Source organism: Glycine max, chromosome 15, assembly GCF_000004515.6.
Source record: "Glycine max cultivar Williams 82 chromosome 15, Glycine_max_v4.0, whole genome shotgun sequence".
Classification (NCBI taxonomy): Eukaryota; Viridiplantae; Streptophyta; class Magnoliopsida; order Fabales; family Fabaceae; genus Glycine; species Glycine max.
Genome location: NC_038251.2, coordinates 40,408,677 through 40,430,818, shown reverse-complemented (window position 1 = coordinate 40,430,818; position 22,142 = coordinate 40,408,677). Strand labels below are relative to the sequence as shown.

Below are 22,142 nucleotides of genomic sequence, written 5' to 3'. Positions count from 1 at the left end.
TATCTTTGCGGTTATCTCATTAACGATGACTTGTTGCACTAGTCTTGGTGTTTTCCATATAATAGCAATGGCAATTATGCTGCCAGCACACAATAATAAAACACCGTCAACATTGGTTTGGTAACTTTATAAATCATTTTCCAAAATTCAAATTGGTATAGTCAAAATTTCAACTTACAGTCAACCTGACATTGTACAAACCACAATAATCTTAAATCAAACTTGATGCATTAGAAGGTGGCACTGGGCACATGCTTACTCGTATCATAACATGCCCCAAAAGATTTCAACATTATAAAAGTTGTTTATATCTACAAAATAATGAAAACAACAACTATTTCTCTCACAAGAATCACTAAAAATAGTACAAAATATATGGACGAAAATTGTCAATGAATTGTATATGTGCGACATAATTCCCTCTAAGTTTTATCTTGTAAAATCCAACAACAAATAATCACGTTAATTAATGTTAACATGTCAATTGTTGGTACCTATGGCTATGGCAATTTATTCGTACCATTAGCATATAGGAATTATGTTCTTTTATATACACATTCACAAACTCAAGTTTTCTCACACATGAAGGAATTAATGTTAACATGTCGGTACAATAATCATAACCAAAAGACAACAACTTCTGGCCTTTATGAATTGGTTATCACTTTATGATTTCAAACACATGATAGATATAATAGCACAATTTCAGCCTAAATTGACAGAGTATTCATTTTGTGGTAGAAGTTTATCATTGTTCTTCTCCCATACAACACTAATGGTGGTTCAAACCAAGCATCACATAGGTCAGTTTCTCATTTTCTAAATTTTAATGAATAGGTTTACATAACATCAGTACCTAAACACTAGCAACTGTGAATCGAACTGAGAAGAAGAAAGAGTAAGATCTCAAAGCAATGAAAATGGAGTTCCATTTCCATGTTGCTTCTCTTTCTCATCTTCTTCCTCTCATCAACAACAACAAGCACCAGTGGCTACAATTTCCTCAACTATCAATATGGGCACACACACACACCTTTCACTGTGCTAGATGAAATAGAAAGAGAAAGAGAGATACCTGACAGAGACGCGACACTTCAGCGAGATGTGGCTGTGGTAGAAGACATCAACGACAAAGTGCGAAGACACAACATTGTAGTGTGATGTGGCAGCAAGAGATAGAGAGGCAAAGAGTGGAGGCAAAGGGGCGAGAGAGAAGGAGTTGAGATAGCGAGGAAGAGAGCGCAAGAAATTAGGGCTCGTGGAGACAATTCATATTTTTTTAAATGTAAATTCAACATTGGTTTTCACTAAAAATCGATGTTAGCTTAACATTTCACAACATCAATTTTGGAAAAAAAAAACCAATGTTAACGAACTCATGTTAACATTAATTTTTCAAAATCCGATATTAATGAACTCATGATATTTACGAACCTGAATCCCTTTGGAAATTAAAAGGAATAGTTACCTTTATGTTGACTTTCTAAGACACTTTTCAAAAAATCGTCTTAGAATGTACACTTTCTAAGACGATTATCTGAAAATCATATTAGAAAGTCATTTTCATGAAGGAATGGATTGTGAACATTTGCATGTTTTTTACTTGATCATGCTCTTGTAAAAAAAGATCTTGACCATGCTAGGGAAGTTAGGTTGAAAGTTCATTTCTGACCAAGATGTTATTGTTACTTTTGTTCAAAGCTAAGTACTATCCGAAGAAAAAAAAATTGGATGTCTGTTAGGGACACAATCCAAGTTTTTTGTGACATAGCATCTATCACAGACAATGGTTAAGGAAAGCATTAGATGAAAATTAGGGGTTGGGAGTAAAATAAATGTTTGGAAAGATTCATGGCTTTGTGCAAATGGCAGTTCTTATGTTCAATCTCTTCCAAGTGCAAATATTGAAAGATTGAGGGTGAAAGATTTGATTGATAATTCATCTAGATCCTGGAATCAAAATTTTATTCATGAGATATTCATTGAGCCTGATGCACATCATCTCATGTCTATGCATATTCTTTTTTACAACGAGGAGCACATGTTGAGATGGAAGCTTAGCAAAGATGGAAAATATTCTGTGAAGTCTTCTTATTATCATTTCATGGAGAATATGATTTAAAATGCATTTTCATTACTAAACAGTACACCACAAATCCTAAATCCAAATTAACAAAAGGAGTATATATTTAAGACAGTGAGTAATTACCTTAATACATACCCAAATTTTAACATAACATGAAAGAGAGAGTCAATAATAAATAATCCTTCATAAACGAAATATTCAATTATTAATTATTTGCATGATTAAAACAAGTTTTTTTTTCTGGATATTAGTTAAATTCATTAAATTTTACTCATTTCATAAAAAAAGAACTTCATTTTCTAAATTATTCTTTTTATATCATAACATTATTAAAAACAGTGATGATTAATATTTTTAATATAAATAAAATTACAAATAATATTTCCAATCAATTATTTTAAAAAAAATCATACTATATTTTTTGCATATTTAAATTATATTTTTCTATTTAAAATAAACTAGTGTGACGCATAGGTGTTACATCTAGGATATAATCAAATGAGACTTGAATAGAAATATTAAATGCATAATTTAATTTCAATTTCAGTTTTATACTTATATTGATTATTATAATCTCTATTCTACTTCTCCAATTTACATTTCATCAAAAACACTCATAATATATTATATTTAATGGAAATAACATTTAACCATATTATTTAATTTGACTATATATATTATATTCAATAAAAATATTATTTTATTTAATAAAAAGATAATAAATATACTATGTCTAGTAATTACAAAACGTAAGTATTTAATTTATTTGTTTAGTTCGACTATATATTATAGTAATTAATAGATACATTTTAAAGGTTTTTTTGATAGAAGACTTTTTTTTAAGGCAATTGGACAATTAATTTCATTTATAACATATTCATTATAGTATTTATGAAACATACCATTTAATTAAGTTACATCATATTATTAAATATCTCATTCATTAATGTAATAAGTGCTATTAATTAAAATAGGACAGCTGGAAAAGAAACAAGTAGCAAAAAGTCAAAAGCATATTTATTATAAATTAATGGAAAACCTTAATTATATATATATATATATATATATATATATATATATATATATATATATATATATATATATATATATATATAAACTTATTCGGCAGGATTGAAGAAAGGAGTACTTGCTTTAAAATAAATTAAGATGAAGGACATCTCTTCAGTTCTATTCATTTTGTTTGTTCTTTTCATTGGAATTGGTATGTTTTATTTTCCATTTATTCAAACTAGTTTCTAATTAAGCTAACCAAAATTTAAAAATTTTGTTTCTTCCAAATAAGCTTGAGATTAATTTATGGTTTGCTTTTGAATATTGTCTATGTGGCATAGAACATGAAGGGCCATTAAAAGTCATAGAAGCGAAAATTTGTGACATAAAATTGTATAACTACTGCGATCAAAGTTGTTTCACCGATTGCTTCAGGAAATATGGGAAGAAAGTATTACCTCTGTGCAATGAATGGGGTCAATGCATATGCCGTTATCGATGCTAAGTGTTTGACATTTTGTCCAACATCCTTATGAATGCTAGATTATGTAGCAACAACTCTTAATTCAAAAAAAAAATAAAGTTACTCTTTTGTTATTTTTATCTATTCATTTATCTTTTCCTTATTTCTTTTTAGAGTATGACGATTCATTCAATTCATAATTACAATTTAATATGTCACTACTACAAAAAGGATATTTATTGACGGTTAAAACAGACATTTAACGACAATTGTGAACCGTCTTTATATTGAGTGTTGTTAAAAGTTGAAACTTTTAACGACGGTTATAAAATGACCGTTATAGAAAAACCAAACTTTCTAAAACGGTTGTTAACAAAATGATCGTCTTAAAAAGTATCATTTTTTAGACGGTCCTTACTTGGGACCATCTTAGAAAAGGTATTTTCAAAGATGATGTTTACCTAACAACCGTCTTAGATACCCTTTATTTTCTAAGACGGTGTTTACCTAACAACCGTCTTAGAAAGTTCGCTTTCTAAGACGATCCAGATAAGAACCGTCTTAGAAAGTCCTACTTTCTAAGATTAAGTTTGGCTATGGTGATTCTTCTTTTTGGTCTCACACGTGACTTACTCCTGGAGTAATAAATTTATTCTTCCGCATGTGTTTATGTAATTTGTTATTATGGTTAAACTATATATAATATATAATAAATTTATTCTTCCGCATGTATATGTGTATATATGTGAGTAAGTATATATAAAGTGAGATAGTATCATCAATTATGATAAGTACTTGCATCCAATGTTATCAAAATTTTAACATTTTAGTTATCTACATTTTAACATAAAAAATGATGTGGTTTTAGTTCCAATGACTAAAAGCATGTGTTTTATGTAAAAACATAGAGAATAAAAATATATTGAATTTTTATAGAGACTAAAATTGAATTGAGATATTTCAAGAAATCAAAAAGTATATTTGACCGTAAGGTAGATTTAGGGTACTAAAAAGTGGGAAGCTATCATGTTAAAGTTAAACAATAAGCAATTTCTAATTATAAATCTTAAAGAGTTAAGTTTTGAGATGCATACCCTAACATGGAAGCTGAGTCTTGACCACATGAAGCGGGGCATTATTTCCTATCATGAAATTACGTATTTGGGGGACTACACCAATCATAAAACCAACAATATGTGAAACATATAAAAAATTATTTGGAGACTATTAATTTGTAGCAGCATTAAGCTAAAATAAATAAGATTTGAGACATGAGAGAATAAGTACTAGGACTATTACTTTCTAGACCAAAATAACACATTTTACTATTAAGTACTAACAAAAATGGATATAAAAAATCGTAAAAAATTGAAATAATGTACTTTATTAATGTTGCAATGCATGAAACCTTGTGAATTTTAGCCAAGTAAATATCCTAAATCCAAATCCATCATACCAATTCTATGCTATTAAAAGTATCTATGGATCTGATCTAAGACTAGAGGATTCTATGTTAGCAAGTAGGAAGAAAATATAATTAGTGAATGATCAACAGGGAAAACATGATAACAAATTGTTACCTGAAAAATGCAAAACAATGAAAACATACATGGTTACCTAAAAAATACACCTAAAATTAAGAAGTACACCTAACAAACATCTTCCATATTTCCATTTCACGTACTCTCCCACGTAATGTATCTTGAGCATATGTACACATGTAAGAAAATAAAAAAACTATAAGCTCACACTGCTCTTTTATTAGCTAGTTATTTCGCAGAGATAAATACCTTGCAAGCAATGATGTTTTTTATACTATGGTTCAATTTAATATTATTGTGTATAGTAAGTTTTAAATAAAAACTTTAAGAATCATATACAAGATAATTTTTAATTGATTAATTAATAGTGAAAAATATTACATTGATGGAATTTTTAATTGTTTAAAAGCTTACCTTCTTTTCATTTAATTATTAATTTTAATTTTAATAAAAACAGGATTAAAAAAAAGTGAATCAGTTACTAATTTAGTTTGATAAGGATTAAGGGGTTTGTATCCTATAAAGTGAGCAACTCAGTCACGATGATAAATCAACTATCAAAATTATGTATGGATTTGGATCCTCTCTTTTTGTACTTTCAACAGGAAAGGTTCTCTTAAAAAATCATGACCGTTCATTACATATGAAAAACCAAACAAATTTTGTAGTAGCTCTTAGGCCTATGTTACTGGTATTTATAGAGGTAGTAGTATTAGGCAATTTTTTTTTTCTTTTGTTAAATAAAAAAGACATTCTCAATATGCTCTATATTGCTGTAAAAAGTTAGTTTTTATTTGGTTAGATTTAGTGTAATTAACTTCTCAGTGTATAGTTCTAATTTAAAAAAAAAATATCTGACTAAAGATATCATGAAGAAGCAAGTCTCAATAGTTCAAAGTTCACCTTTCTCAGAAGCTACACAAAACATTGATCTGATGGAGAAGCTTGTAAGGTCCTACAACAAAGAATATATGAGGATGACCATGTTAAAACATGAAGAAAAAGTTAAAAGCCGTTTAAGAATATATATATATATATATATATATATATATATATATATATATATATATATATATATATATATATATATTAAAAAATTAAAAGACATTTTCTTCCATACCTATTCCTCATGAATGAATAAAAAATTCAACTTTGAGGAGGAATTCTAATGTAAGCTCCATTGGAACTTGTAGGCCTAGGATCTTCTTCATCAATAGATCCCTTTGCTTCTTGGAAGATGAATGGCAGTGGAATGGAGAAGGAAGAGAGAGAGGAGACGCCACTTCAAGGAGAAGATGAGTCTAGAAGAAGCTCACCACCATAGAAGGCCATGGATAAGAGCTTGGAGGAAGAAAGAGATGAATGAAGGGAGTGGGAGAGAAGAGCACGAAATTTTCTGCTCTAAAAGAGCTCTGAAATCTGAAGTTTAATATTCAAATGATCAAAATTGTAAAAATGCACACACATGACCTCTATTTATAACCTAAGTGTCACACAAAATTGGAGGGAAATTTGAACTCTATTTCAATTCAAATTTCACTTGAATTTGTGGAGCCAAAATTTCACTAATTATGATTAGTGAATTTTAGTTATGGTTCAGCCCACTAATCCAAGATCAATTCCAAGATTCTCCACTAAGTGTGCTTAGGTATCATGAGGCATGTAAAGCATGAAGGACATGCACAAAGTGTGACTATATGATGTGGCAATGAGGTGTAGTAAGCAAATGCTCACCTCCCCCTCTAAAATTTAATTGGATTGGGCTTCTACCAATTCAATTAAATTTATTTCCAACCACACAATCAAATATTCACTTAGTGCATGTGAAATTACAAAACTACCCCTAATACAAAAACTAGTCTAGGTGTCCTAAAATACAAGGGCTGAAAAATCCTATATTTCTATGATACCCTACCTACATTATGGAGCCCTAAATACAAGGACCAAATATAATGACATCCTAGTCTAATATGTGCAAAGATAATTGGACCTAACCTTGGTAGCCCATGGGCTCAGAAATCTACCCTGAGGTTCATGAGAACCCTAGGGCTTTCTTCAGTAGCTCTAGCCCAATCCTCTTGGAGCCTCTTGCTCATGGCTCTAGTGACTGGTCCCTTCCTAGGGAGGATTGCATCAAATTTCAATAATATATCCCAACGCAAATTAAAATAGTTATTAAGTTTATCCCTTGAAATAATGTGAATATATCTTTCATCATGCAATGAAAAAATTAAATGATGCCTACAATTTTTTTATCCCTTGCAACAAATGTGGTTAATTAATAATATAAAAAATATTATTATCTTATTAATTTTCAAAAAATTTTCCAGCCAAAAAAAGGTTGTGTTAATAGAAACAAATTAAAAATAAAATAATAATTATGTAATTAAGAAAAAACTAGTAAAGGAAACTTGTTTTTAATTGGTGGAAGTAGTAATAGGAAAGAATGAAGACGTGTTCATTTATGATCTTTTACACAAGAATAAAGACCTGTTCATTTATGTAATTAAGAATGAAGTAGTAATAGGAAACTTTGAAATAAAATTGCGCAATTGGCTTCTATTTTAGTAGTGTAAAGCAAAATATGCTAATTGCCAAATTGTGCTAAGAACTATGCTAAACACGTATAATGGGTAAAACCAAAACACTTGCAGGGAATAAAAAAAGAGGACAATCATTAAACACGTATCTAAAATGCATTTCATCAAAATGAAAAATTATGCAATACTCAAAATCCATGCGTGTTATAAAGCCAAACAAAATGAACTTGGAGAGCAATGCAACAAAGTCATGATCAGGCAACTTAGTAAGCATAATAGATTTCAGCAACTATAGGCAAGTCAAATCATAATGATAAATCCACCAAGTAAGCAAGATTACCAAATGAGATTGTCTATTAATTAATAATGGGTCTATGAACACACAATAATTCACACTAAAACATTATTAAACTTAGCTTTTTGGAATTTTTGCACATACCTCATTCCTAGAGTTTTCGTCACGGAGGAAGTCAAAGACTCGTTTAGGAGGAACATGAAGCCAAAAAGAAGTGGCAGCACTGAGAACAATGCCAGGGGGTCTTCCAGGGTCATACACACTCTTTCGAGTCATAACCCTTACATCATCAGCACTTGTCCCTGAGAGTGTTGTCCATGTGTGAGCAGTGGAAGCACTCACTCCAGCACAAAAGCTTATCACCATTCTTTCAGCCAGCTTCATCATGCTTTTTCTCCCTTCTTGGTTTGTTATCACTATTTATAGCATAGTAAGAAGAATAAAAAAGTTAATTTTAAGATACAAAATTCTCCCCATCAAAGAAAGACCTTTAAGGAATGCTACAGTTTTTTTTTCCTTACAATAACGAAATTTTATTTCTTTATTAAAAAAATGTATTTATTTAAAATTATTTTTTTAAGTTTAAACAAACTCGATCACTTGTTATCATAAGTTAAAATTTATAGAAAAGAACAAAATAATAATATTAGATTATTTATAATTTATCATATTAGATAATTTATAATTTATCATGTTATTTTTTTTTTCAGATTGTGAACACCTCTATCAGTAACTACAAGTATACAAGTACTGAAAATGTTATCTAATTACAATTTATCATATTAGATCATTTATAATTATATGATAATTTTACTCTTGGCAGTATACAAGTATTAAATTCTTATTATACTAGTGTCTCGTACCTTTGAATAGCCATTTGGCATTTCTTGAATTAGGCAGCCAGAAGGCCTTCTTCTACATCTGGATGAAGGACTTAGGGGCAAATTATCCAAAGAAACATCCACAACATCCCAAGTCCCATTTGCATGTTGCTTACAATACCTTACAAAATAACTCTCACGAGTTCTCACGAGTTGGCACAATTGGTGTAGGTAGTTGTAGTTCTGCTGTCATCTATATGCGCAGGAAAAAAAATGGTTCATTTGCTTCTTTAGCATAACTCCATAGTATGTTAAACAACTTTAACAAATAAAATATGTGCTAATAAATATGTACCACTTGTAAGGCACCATTGTAGTTCCCGACAACCCCTTTTGATAACACTTCTAGAGTCATGGCTCTGGAGACTATACCAAAGAATACTGTGGACCATTGGTTTTAAAAAGAATAAAGAGATTGTTTCTCTTGAATCTTCGCAAAAGGAGAAAAAGAAAATACAAGAGATTGTTTCAGTTTAATAAAGACGTCTCAAATTTAAATACTCAAAGAATTAAATACTCAAAGAAACACATTGTTATCTATATAATTTCTATCTAAACTCAGAACAAAATTGTTTTTGTGTTAAATACTCAAAGAAGCACTTTGTCATCTACATTATTTTTATCTACCTCAAACAAAATTGTTTCTAGTACTGAAAAAAACCATGGAGTTGGGTGTGGCTGTGGAATATGATGATTCCAGCCTCCCAAAAATCTTGTAAAGCAGCAGTACCACACACTGCAAGATATAAACAATGAAACATCACAAACAGAACCTTCCATGATATATAGGTAAATATTTATCCATATAATCTAACAAGTATTATTATATTTTTTGGTAATTGCTAATTAGTAAACTACTAGTACATCCTACTCATTTCTCATTGAGTAATCAATCAATATAAAGAGTAAGAGCCTTTATGGAATTGGGCATTTTGATGATGTTTCCAAATTTGTTTCGCCATGAATCTAAAAGAAAGAATATTTTGCAGAGATTAATTACAAAGAGAATTAGTCGAGGTAAATGACCAAATAAAATGAAAGAAAGCTATATTTAATTTTCTATTTGAATTCTTTTACTAGATACATTTCCATCAGTTAGTGAAGATGCAATAATACTGAACCCAATACTTGTGGTACACTTAATTTACATAAAATGAAACCAGAATCACAGAAGTCCTTATCAAGGAAGGTAACTGATAATAATATAAAATCTGTCCAGCCACCATTTTACACTTACATATGTCAACATTCTGTGCAGTAAGGGCCCATTGATTCCCCCACCCCCCACCCCACCCACTCCACTCCACTCCCTCCCTTTTATTCTCTCTCTTTCTTTTTTTTGTATGGGCACACTCACTATTAGAAAATACACTTTCATCATCGATTATTTACGACATACTACATCAATGTTGAAAGTACCGATGTTGAATGTATTATTGTTAACATCGGTTCAAAACCGATGTTAACATAAAAATGTTAACATCGGTTATTTATAAATAACCGATATTAACGTTTGTATGTTAACATCGGTTATATATAAATAACCGATGTTATTAGAAATAACCAACATCGGTTTTTTGAAAAACCGATGTTAAGGTGGATGTTGACATCGGTTTTTCTAAATAACCGATGTTGTTTATTATATTAACATCGGTTTTTATTAATAACTGATTTTTCTTTCAAGTTTTTTTTTTATATAAACTTTTTGTTTTTACAATAAACCAAAAATTGTACCTGTAAAATGAAATTTCAGACCCAATTCATAGCAAATAAACATTTTATTTTGCTTTCAAGCAGTTTTAATCACAATAAGCATTGAATAATTGATTTATTATTAACAACTATCAACAAATGAATTCAATGTTCAAATTACATAGGAAATGGCAAAAATGTTAAACCAAAGTAAACTAAGCTAAACTTAATGTCCCTAAATCCTAGCTCTGAGCTCTAACTCAAAGATAATACTGTGCCCAGTGGATTCGCAACGCCTTTAATCTCTTTGGCTCCAATGGTCTAAGATCGTTAAAATACTGCATCATGAAATAAATGATAATAAGTTAATAATGTAATACAAATCATAAAAAAATTGAATTTGTTTGAAATAAATGTACCGCTTCCCAGTTATTCCTGAAACTTCCTAAAATGATGGTGGACATCTAGTGCATGACATAATAGCCGCACTCAGCACTTCCTTTTTGTCTATTACACTAAATACATAATGAAATTTGGATATTAATTAAACAATTAGTGTACAGACACATAAGAAGTATATATAAGTAGAAGTTGTATGTAAATGACGTACCTTGATGACAATCCACCTAGCAGGAGCCTTTGATTTAGGCTGTGGAGCATCATCAAGACCTTTTAAAGCACTGTTCCAGACGAGTAACAATTAAAAAGTGGTGTTGTTGAGGTATTTGAATGCAAATGCATTGAAAATAACACTGACTTGTTAATTATCCCCTTATGGTAGTTGTTTGGCCTGTTATGCAATGAACAAAACCAGACAACTAGGTGTTCCTTGGACATGATGACCACCATCTGCCAGTGTCCGCTGCAGTGGAGATGAATATGGGTTAGTATATTAGTAAACATTAATTAAATTAAGTTATTTTGTGTGACTTACCCATTTAGGTAGGCTCCAAGGTAGACATCGTGTTTTGAACTCTGCATCCAACTCTTTATATAACTTTCAGTCTCAAATTGCGATTGCCCAGACCTCTGAATGGAATGTGGCTCGAGGAATCCATAGATATCATAATTTCGCGCTCGCATACTTGTTTCAGTCAGATGCATGTTTATGTTAAATCAAAGTTAAATATTTATGAATTGAAAGCAATAAGTTAGGTAATTAAAAGTAATCTAAAATGACTTATAGAACCCACAATTGTAACACTGATATGCTGAGACATTGACCACCGTGTGCGATTTCGGAGAGGTCTTCGTGCTTTATGTAGAGCGGGAAGTCTGTATTAAAGACCCCGAACACGGTGGCATCCCATGTAACCTGGTAAGGCCTCAAGAAAAGCTCTGGGATGGTCAATGTCATCAGATAAAGCGAATCATCGAACTCCGAATCCAGCTTTTGAGGTGGTTTTGCCGGAGACACAACTAGCTGTTCATGAAACAGTTAAATGGCCTAATTTGAGGCACACTGAATGAATTAATTCAAAAAGAAGAAACATATAGTAAGAGTAAAGTACCTGTTGTGATAAAGACTTGACTAGATGTGTCGGCCAAGCAAGGAAGGTGTGAATTACCTGGCCCACTAAGGAAACCTCATCAGTGGGTACAGGAACTAGAGCATCTGGATCTTTAACCTCCTCCAAACCCACCTTTACTTGGCCAGACAACAAAGGAGTGTTATGAACAATAGTGAATCTCTCATAAACTCTCCCCAGGGCAACCAGGCGGGCAAGATTTGCTTCGATGTACAAGCCGCACCTATCTGAGTCATCTGTCTCAGGATCATTTCCTGAGGGATCAACACAACTCTCCTTTGTGCTTACTCGAGGACCTGAGGGACCAACCAGATGCTTCGGAGGCAGTGCAAGTCCCTGAGATTGCATTTGGGACTGAAACTGGGACTGCATCTGGCTGAACGATGCCATGAGCTGCCAAGTGACTTTTTATGTAATCGACTCCTCTAGTTGGTCCTTGATTTGTTGGGTCAGCTGTTGCAATTCTTCAGGAGGCAGTGAGGAAGAGCTGTGGGACGTCCATGGAGCCGATCCAAAGTATTGCTTGATGGTGACCCCGGCTCCAGCAGCACGAACACGTCTAGGATGCTTTGGACGTCCAATAACAGTAGTGAGAACATCCTGATGTCCATGGGGGACGAAGGATCCCTGTGTCGCCTGCTCCTCAAAGGAATCCTGTACAGAAAACGCACAGTTGTACATGAAATTCACAAAATATTGAAATATAATTCTAATGGTTAGTTGAAAATGACTTACGATCTTCTCAACGATTTCCTTTGCGGCCTCAGTCGTTATATCCCTTGTTTTCTTGGTGTGGGCCATCTTCCACTGCACTAGGCGTCTGACAGGGGATGGAGGGTCGATGACGCCATCAATGCTTCCTGACTGTGCAGTTTCCTCTAGCTTCTTCTCGATCTTCTCAGCCAGCAGCTTCTGCTCCAAATATTCATAACCCCACGAGACAAAACATGGGGGGCAGTGTTCTGTTTCTGGATCGCCTGTGTCTTTTTCCGCACATCCTGCAAAAATAAAACAATAATCTTTCAAATTGCTAGAATGAATTATAACAAGTTAATGTTTTTTGAAAAACAACTTAAATGGCAAGGTACATACCTCCCAAGAAGGGTCTCTACGAGTCTGACAAAACTAGGCCCATTTTTGCTTGCTTATGACATATTTCTCACAGACAGTGTCATCCACACCATCCTGATCAGCTGTAAGGGCCCATTTCCTCGTGAGGTATGATTTAAACGGCCTCCATCTCTTGTCGACACTCTGAAGAAACTTCTTTTTTGTCCTACTGTCAGAAGCCTATGGGATTTCAAATTCCGCCTGACAATAACAAATAAGGTTTATTTGTTACAATAATGTATTTTTTGGCTATTAATTAAAGAACATTGATCGAGGTCGTACCCGAATCAAATAAACATTAAAATGTAGTAACTAGGAAGTGATCCTAGGTCGTTTCCCAATGAGCAATGATAAACCAAATGTTCATAACAAATAGTAGGAAAATAGTAATGAATTGGGGGGGGGGGGTTGTTTGCTTTTGTAAATTAAACAGCAAATGAATGTGAATTATAAAATATCAGAATTAAAACACGTTGCTTCCCCTTGATTCACAAGCAAGTCTCGTATCCTAGGTTACGCGAGTGTATCCTTTATCAGTTCAACCACTTAATCCAACCCTAAATTAAATTACTAAGCGAAATTTAACATAAGACATTCATTATGTGATTAAGCAACACATACACCAATTAATCATAAATGATCATTAAGCATGAACGTAATTAAGCGCAGAGGCAATTAATCAAGCACTAAGCATGCATGAATTAATAGCAACAAATTCAGAGTAATTAGTGAAGAGGAAAAACTGAACAGAATTTAAGAGTAATAATGGAACCTCAAAGAGAACTGTGCTTGATCCTCAAGAGAAAGCAACACTGGAGACTTAGCCTTCCATTAATCAATAGAGAACAAAATTATAGATTGAAGAACGAAATTTTATTGCTAAAACGAAAAGTCAAAACTGGAATTGCAAAACGAAAAAGTGTCTAAGAAAAGCCTAAAACTAAAAACGAAAACAGGAGGGAGAGAAGAGAGAGAGAGAGAAGGGCCTAAACTAGAACCTTGGTGCTGTTATATAGTTTTTCCAGCCCCAAAGCTTACAAATCTGTTTTAAATCCAAGCCTATAAATAAAATAAAATCAAATCTAGATAAGATAAGATAAGATCTAGATGAAATAATATCTAGATGAGATCAAATCTAAATAATATCTAGATAAGATAAGATAAAATAAGATCTAATTTTGTAGAATAAAATAGTCTGCCCTCTTCAAGTCCAAGCCCAATTCTGGATTCAAGCCCAATGCTTCATTAATTCCTGAAATTAGATTAAAAACATCAAATTAGCTGAATGGGCCCAAATAATAAAACTGCCTAATTAATTTGATCAATACTTAAAATGGTGCAAAAAGGGTTAAGAAATAGGAGGAAATAATGGCACATCAAAACCCCCCATACTTAGCCTTTTGAACTCCAGGACAAAATGAAATAAAAAACAAAATCCAAGGATATCAAAGAGAGACAAACAAAAACATTTACATATTTCTCAATGAACATCAAGGAATGAAAGGAATGGGTAACATCTAACGTGAAGAGATCCAAAGAGTCAAGACATTCGTGAAAATCATCCCAGCAACCCAATCATGGCAAAATAGTAAATCAGCTCAAGAATGAAAAGTGATAAAGCCTCACAAGATATACACTCTATCTCTCAAGTGTCTAGACTACTATTTACCCTCAAAGCACCCATGAAAACCAACACCACATAAACTTGGCAAGATTCTACAATTGGCAATCAACCCATAAACACAAGCACATGAGGATCAAAAGGTCTTTTAAGGTTGTAATAGGGCCAAGGACAAGGTAGGGAAAAATATGGAATAAGTAGCTAAATCCCAAAGGAATAGAGGAGCAATGGGGAATAAGTGCATATTAAGAAAAAATAAGAAAACCTAAAGGTAAAATTTAAACATAAAGAGTAGAACCAAGAGTCTCATCATTCTTTTTCTATTTAAGATCTTATTCACTCAACTTTATTGCTTTTTTTTTCTTTTTTTTTTTTCGAATTGATTCAACTTGAAACTTGAATTTTTTTTTTGCATTTTTTTTAAACAATAACATTTGAGAACTAGCGTATCATTCAGCAGCATGTCCAACATTTAACCCATATACAATGTACATCAGTATGGCCCAAAAATGCATCATGAAGCATAGCCAACAAAACATGTTATCCAACAAAACCCCCCCACACTTATTCCCAAAACAATTCCAAAGTTCAAAAATTCCTTAAGGGTAAGGTGATGTCATGGTTTTTCACTTAAGGCTTGTAGTGAGCTTCAAAACAAGGAAAGGGAAACAGGGCTCAAAAGGGCTATCAAAGGAATTAATTCAAGGTAGGTCCATTTGGCTAGAGGCTTATAAGAACAAAATTGCCTAAATCATTTCCAAATATGCATGTGAATTAGGAAGCATCAACAAGAATCAAGCCAAGGCTATTGTGCAAGCAATCAATGGGGCAAAACACACCAAAAGATTATGATGATGGATGGCTCAAATTCTCACAAAGGTAAACTTATCACTTTCAAATTGAGCTTTCAAAACTATCATGACATGTAGAGGAAAAACAAGGATGTCAAATCACAAAATGTCAAGAGACTTTTATTTTTAGAACAATTACCCATTTCTTGAACAGATCCTATAATTCAAAGAAAAATATGCAAAGTTGTACATGCAAACAGAATTGACCTAAAATATTAAACTAGAAACCCAAAAAAACTAACAAAATTAACAAATTTAACACAACTAACAAAATTAACAAAACCCACAAAACTAGCAAAATCAAAGAACACTCCCCCCATACTTAAACAACACATTGTCCTCAATGTAGCACAAGTAATTAAAAGCAAGTAAATCATCAAATAGAATCGGACAAATGTAATAAAAGTAAATGAGGAGATAGGAAAAGAAGTAAGCTGAAGTAAGGAGATCTTTTGAGCAAGGACAACCCCCAATGTGTAATTGGATGCATCGCACATTAGCTCAAATGGGGTTGTCCAATCAGGTGCCTGAATGGTAGGGGTGGTAGTCAGTGCTCTTTTGAGGCAATGAAAGGCCTCTTTGCATTTATCATTAAAGTCAAACTCCACCTCCTTTTGCAACAAGTTGGATAGTGGAAGGGCTACCTTGCTAAAATCTCTTATGAAGCGCCTGTAGAATCTTGCATGACCAAGAAAAGATCGCACCTCTCGCACGCAAGAGGGGTATGGCAATTGTGAAATAACAAAAAATTTTGCAGGATCTACTTCAATGCCTTTATTGAAAATAATGTGGCCTAAAACTATACCTTGCTCAACCATAAAATGACATTTTTCAAAATTTAGAACAAGGTTAGTTTCAGTGCATCTATTAGAAACCTTTTCCAGACTATCCAAACAAATATCAAAAGAGGATCCATATACAGTGAAATCATCCATAAACACCTCTATGCAATTTTCTAAAACATCACTAAAAATACTAATCATGCACCGCTGGAAGGTACCAGGGGCATTGCACAAGCCGAAAGACATCCTCCTATAGGCAAAAGTGCTGAAGGGGAAGGTGAATGTGGTCTTTTCCTGATCCTCAGGAGCAATAGTGATTTGCATATAACCAGAAAAACCATAAAGGAAACAGTAGTGAGATTTACTTGCCAGGCGTTCAAGCATATGGTCAATGAATGGCAGTGGAAAATGGTCCTTTTTGGTAACCTGGTTCAGCCTCCTATAGTCGATGCAGACTCTCCAACTGTTCTGCACCCGAGTAGGAATCAACTCCTCCTTCTTATTTTTTATCACGGTGAGGCCGATTTTCTTCGGAACTACCTGGACGGGACTCACCCATTGGTTGTTGGAGATAGGATAAATGATTCCAGCTTGCTTGGTTACCTCCTTCTTCACTACATCAAGAATTACCGGGTTGAGTCTTCTCTGTGGCTGTCTTACTGGTTTAGCCCCATCCTTTAAATTTATCCGATGCATACATGTGGATGGGCTAATACCAGGAATGTCCGCCAGGGTCCAGCCTATAACCTTCTTATGCTTCTTGAGAATTGATAACGGCTTCTCCTCTTGCTCATCATCCAAGTAAGCATATTTTAAATTTGATGGCAGAGGCTTCAATTCTGGTGTGGGCGGCTGGATAGTGGTAGAAAGAGATGATTTCTCAGCCTGTACCTCATAAAGAAAGTCAAAGGTAGATGTACTTCCTGAAACATGGTTAGTTCTATCTGACTCTAGAAAATCAATCTCAAGAGGTAAAACATCACCAGACATGTAATCAATATCAATTTCAGATTCACTCTCAGTATCAAATTCAGACATATGATCAAGTACAAATTCAGATTCAATGCATGAAGAGTGACAGGCATGCAGATTAGAATGAAGCATCAATCATGTATTCATCAACAATATGGTCAATTATTTCAGCGCGAAATACAAAAAGATCTTCAGATGGGAGTTTCATAGCATCAAGAATATTAAAATGAATAGTTATATCACCAAACTCCATAGATAGTGTGCCTGCATATACATCTATCTTAGTTCTAGCAGTTTTCATAAAAGGTATGCCTAGAATGATGGGAACTGATCCTTTAGAAAATTCCTCCTCCATATTTAAAATATAAAAATCAACAGGGAAAATTAGTTCACTAACTCTAACTAAGACATCCTCTAAGAAACCAGTAGGATAGGCAACACTTCTATTAGCTAAATGAATTACCACATCAGTTGACTGCAAAGGACCTAGAGATAGAGAATTAAAAATAGACAGAGGCATAACACTAACAGAAGCTCCTAAATCTAGCATGGCATTGTCAAACTTACTGTCCCCTATAATACAAGGTATGCTGAATGTACCTGGATCTTTACATTTTTCAGGGATTTGGGGAACAAATTTACCAATCAATGCGGAGACATTTCTGCCCATACTAATTCTTTCACTTCCTTTAAGCTTCCACTTATTAGTGCACAACTCCTTCAAGAATTTAACATATCTTGGAATTTGCTTTATTGCATCCAGCAGAGGTATGTTTACCTCTACTTTTCTAAATGTTTCGAAGATCTCCTTCTCCGCCTCTTCCATTTTTTTGTTGGAAATTGCTCTTGGAGGGAATGGAAGAAGGATATGCTGCTTCTCTTTAGATTCACCTGCATAGAAATTCTTAGGTAACTTACTCTTTAAATTTTTGTCATCATCTTTTTCTGGAGTAGAGTGAAGTTGGGCAGGTTCATTTGCGGATGAGGAAGATGTTGCTGGTTGAGGTCCTTGACACTGCTTTCCCGACCTCAATGTAATGGCACTCATATTTTTGGGATTTTGGACAGATTGAGAAGGTAATCTGTCAGAATTCTGGGACTGTTGTGTGGAAGCAAAGCTTCATGATGAATAAAAAATGATTCAAAGGTGTTTTGATGATAACAACGATGACAACAAAAGATGATGACAAAGGTGATGAACAAAAAGCTCAAAAGATCAAAGAACAACTCAAGTGAATCAAAGAACATCTCAAGTGAATCAAGAACAAGTCAAGAGTTCAAGAATCAAGAAGAATTCAAGACTCAAGAAGAAAGCCTACAATCAAGAATCAAGATTCAAGATTCAAGATTCAATATCTCAAGATCTCAAGAATCAAGATCAAGATTCAAGACTCAAGATTCAACAATGAAGAAAAAACTCAATCAAGATAAGTATTAAAAAGTTTTTTCAAAACTTTGAATAGCACATGAGTTTTTGAAAAAACCTTTACCAAAGAGTTTTTACTCTGTGGTAATCGATTACCATATTGTTGTAATCGATTACCAGTAGCAAAATGAGTTTGAAAAAGTTTTCAAACTGAATTTACAACGTTCCAAATATTTTCAAAAGGCTGTAATCAATTACAATGTTTTGGTAATCGATTACCAGTGTCCTTGAACATTGAAATTCAAATTTAAATGTGAAGAGTCACATTGTTTCACTCAAAAGCTTTGTATAATCGATTACACTTATTTGGTAATCGATTACCAGAGTTTGTTTCTGAAAAATCTAAAGATGTAACTCTTCAAAAAGGTTTTGACTTTTTCAAATGGGTTTTAAGTTTTTCTAAAAGTTATAACTCTTCTGAATGGCCTTCTTGACCAGACATGAAGAGTCTATAAAAGCAAGGCTTTGTTTTGCATTTTCAATCAATCTTTCTAACAACAATCTTGAATACTTTTCCAATCATTTTCATTACAATCCTTTACAAGCCTTGAATCTCTTTGAACTTCTTCTTTGTACCAAAAGCTTTCTGAAGTTTTCTGGTTTTCTAAACCTTGAAAACTTGTGCTATTCATCTTTTCATTCTCTTCTCCCTTTGCCAAAAAGAATTCGCCAAGGACTAACCGCCTGAATTCTTTTTGTGTCTCTCTTCTTCCTTTTTTTAAAAAAGAACAAAGGACTAACCGTCTGAATTCTTTTGTGTCTCCCTTCTCCCTTGTCAAAGAATTCAACATGACACAGTCTGAGAATTCTTTTGATTCTTCCCATTCCCTAATACAAAAGCGTTCAAAGGTTTAACCGCCTGAGAATTCTTGTGTATCCCCATTCACAAAGTATCAAAGGTTTAACAGCCTGAGATCTTTCTCTTAACACATTGGAGGGTACATCCTTTGTGGTACAAGTAGAGGGTACATCTACTTGGGTTTGACTGAGAACAAGAGAGGGTACATCTCTTGTGGATCAGTTCTAGTGGAGGGTACATCCACTAGGGTTTCAAAGAGAACAAGGGAGGGTACATCCCTTGTGGATCTTTGCTTGTAAAAGGATTTTTACAAGGTTGAAAGAAATCTCAAGGACCGCAGGTCGCTTGGGGACTGGAGGTAGGCACGGGTTGTTGCCAAACTAGTATAAAAACTCTTGTGTGTTTGTTTCCTTCTTCCCTACTCTTTTACTTTCCATTGTGCATTTAATTTCCGCTTTTACTTTCTGTTAAGTTTCTCTTCTACTCCATATTTTCTTAACAACATAAGTAAAAGCCTTAAAAGAGTAATTTTTTAATTGGTAAAGGTTTAGGAATAATTAATTCAACCCCCCTTCTTAATTATTCTGAGGCCACTCGATCCAACATGTTGTTGATTTAACTGTGTAGCCAATTGTCCCATCTGATTAGTTAAGCTCTAAATGGAGGCTCTAGTCTCTTGTTGAAACTGCATGTTTTGCATAGTCATTTGCCTCACAAGTTCTTCAAGGGAAGGTTGCGGAGGGGCCTCGACTGTTTGTTGTTTCTAGGGCTGTTGCTATTGTTGCTGCTGGATTGGTGGAGCAACGTATGGTCTGCTTGGGCCAGCAGCATTTTGAAAATAAGGTTGTTGTTGTTGTTACTACTGTTGTGAAGAATTCGACCATCTAAGGTTGGGATGATTCTTCCACCCGGGATTGTATTTGTTGCTGGAGAGGTCATAATTGTTTTGTTGTGGCTGATTTTGCTGTTGAGGTTGAGGAGGTCTATTGTAGATGTTTGCGACATAAGCTTCAGGCTGTTCAATTGCTTCAGATTGTTGCACAGAAGGGTAAAGGTCTATGTGGTGGTCGGCAGAGGAGCATAAACCACAGAGTCTGGCGACAACTGCAGATTTTTTATTCACGGCCAGTTGGGTTACCAGGTTAACCAAGGCATCTAGTTTACCTTCAAGCTTCTTAGTCTCGGCTGATGAAGATGAATTCGTGGCTACTTCATGCACTCCTCTAATGACAATGGCATCACTTCTGGCACTAAATTGCTGGGAGTTTGAAGCCATCTTCTCAATTAAATTTCCGGCTTCAGCAGGGGTCATGTCTCCAAGGGCTCCACCATTGGCAGCATCTATCATATTTCTCTCCATGTTACTGAGTCCTTCATAAAAATATTGGAGGAGAAGCGGCTTATAAATCTAGTGGTGAAGGCAACTGGCACATAGTTTCTTAAATCTCTCCCAGTATTCATATAAGCTCTCTCCACTGAGTTGTATAATGCCTGATATATCTTTTCTAATTGCCGTGGTCCTGGAAGCAGGGAAAATTTTTTCTAAGAATACTCTCTTGAGGTCATCCCAGCTCGTGATGGACCGTGGAGCAAGGTAATAAAGCCAGTCCTTTGCCACTCCCTCTAAAGAATGAGGAAAGGCCTTCAAAAATATGTGATCCTCCTGGACATCTGGGGGTTTCATGGTGGAGCAGACAATATGGAATTCTTTCAGATGTTTGTGTGGGTCTTCACCTGCAAGGCCATGAAACTTTGGAAGCAAGTGGATTAGTCCAGTTTTAAGAACATATGGGACATCCTCATCAGGGTATTGGATGCACAAGCTTTCGTAGGTGAAATCAGGTGCAGCCATTTCCCTTAGAGTCCTCTTACGGGGTGGAGGTTGTGCCATGTTCTTAGAATGTTCAAAATCAGAATGTTCAAAACTATAATGCTCAAAATCACCAATAACAGAAAACTCAAAATGCTCAAAAGGTACAAAATGATGTCTAACTAATCTATGAAATGTCCTATCTATCTTAGGATCAAAGGGTTGTAAGTCAGATGGATTGTCTCTAGTCATACACTATATTCAGCATGCAACTAGTTGCCTTCTTATGCAAGTAACAGTGTAGGTTTGAACTACAGCTACCATTAAATGATATCCAAATGACTTGAAATTTTTGTGAGCAACCTTATAAAATTATCAGAAGATAGCACAAAAAATTTTAAACGAAAATTCAAAGTCTAACTATAGAAGCTAAAAATGATAAGTTAAGAAAAATAAGAGAATAATACTTGGAAAATAAAAAACTTTTGACAGAATCGCAATTTTTGGAAGGAGACCTCAGCCAGCCTATGGCGGGTTGCCATGGCATGCGAAATTTTTTTCTACCCCAAATACATATATAATAATAGCGATTTTGATATCCGGAGCAAAAGTTATGGCCGTTTGAAGTTTTGACAAAAATAAAATTTGCTACTTTTTTGGAACTTTCAAATCTGACCAAACTAAGGGCTCCAACTATTTTTCCCACAAAATATGGATCAAAAGAAGTGACCAC

General features: G+C 33.8%; 1 non-coding gene across 1 annotated transcript; it reads left to right on the top strand.

Annotated features, from left to right (window-relative positions):
* Positions 1-21,004: 21,004 nt before the first annotated feature.
* LOC112999714 (small nucleolar RNA R71) lies at positions 21,005-21,112 on the top strand. Its single transcript, XR_003264921.1, has one exon. It is a non-coding gene; the product is annotated as a small nucleolar RNA R71 (small nucleolar RNA).
* The last annotated feature ends 1,030 nt before the right edge of the window (positions 21,113-22,142 follow it).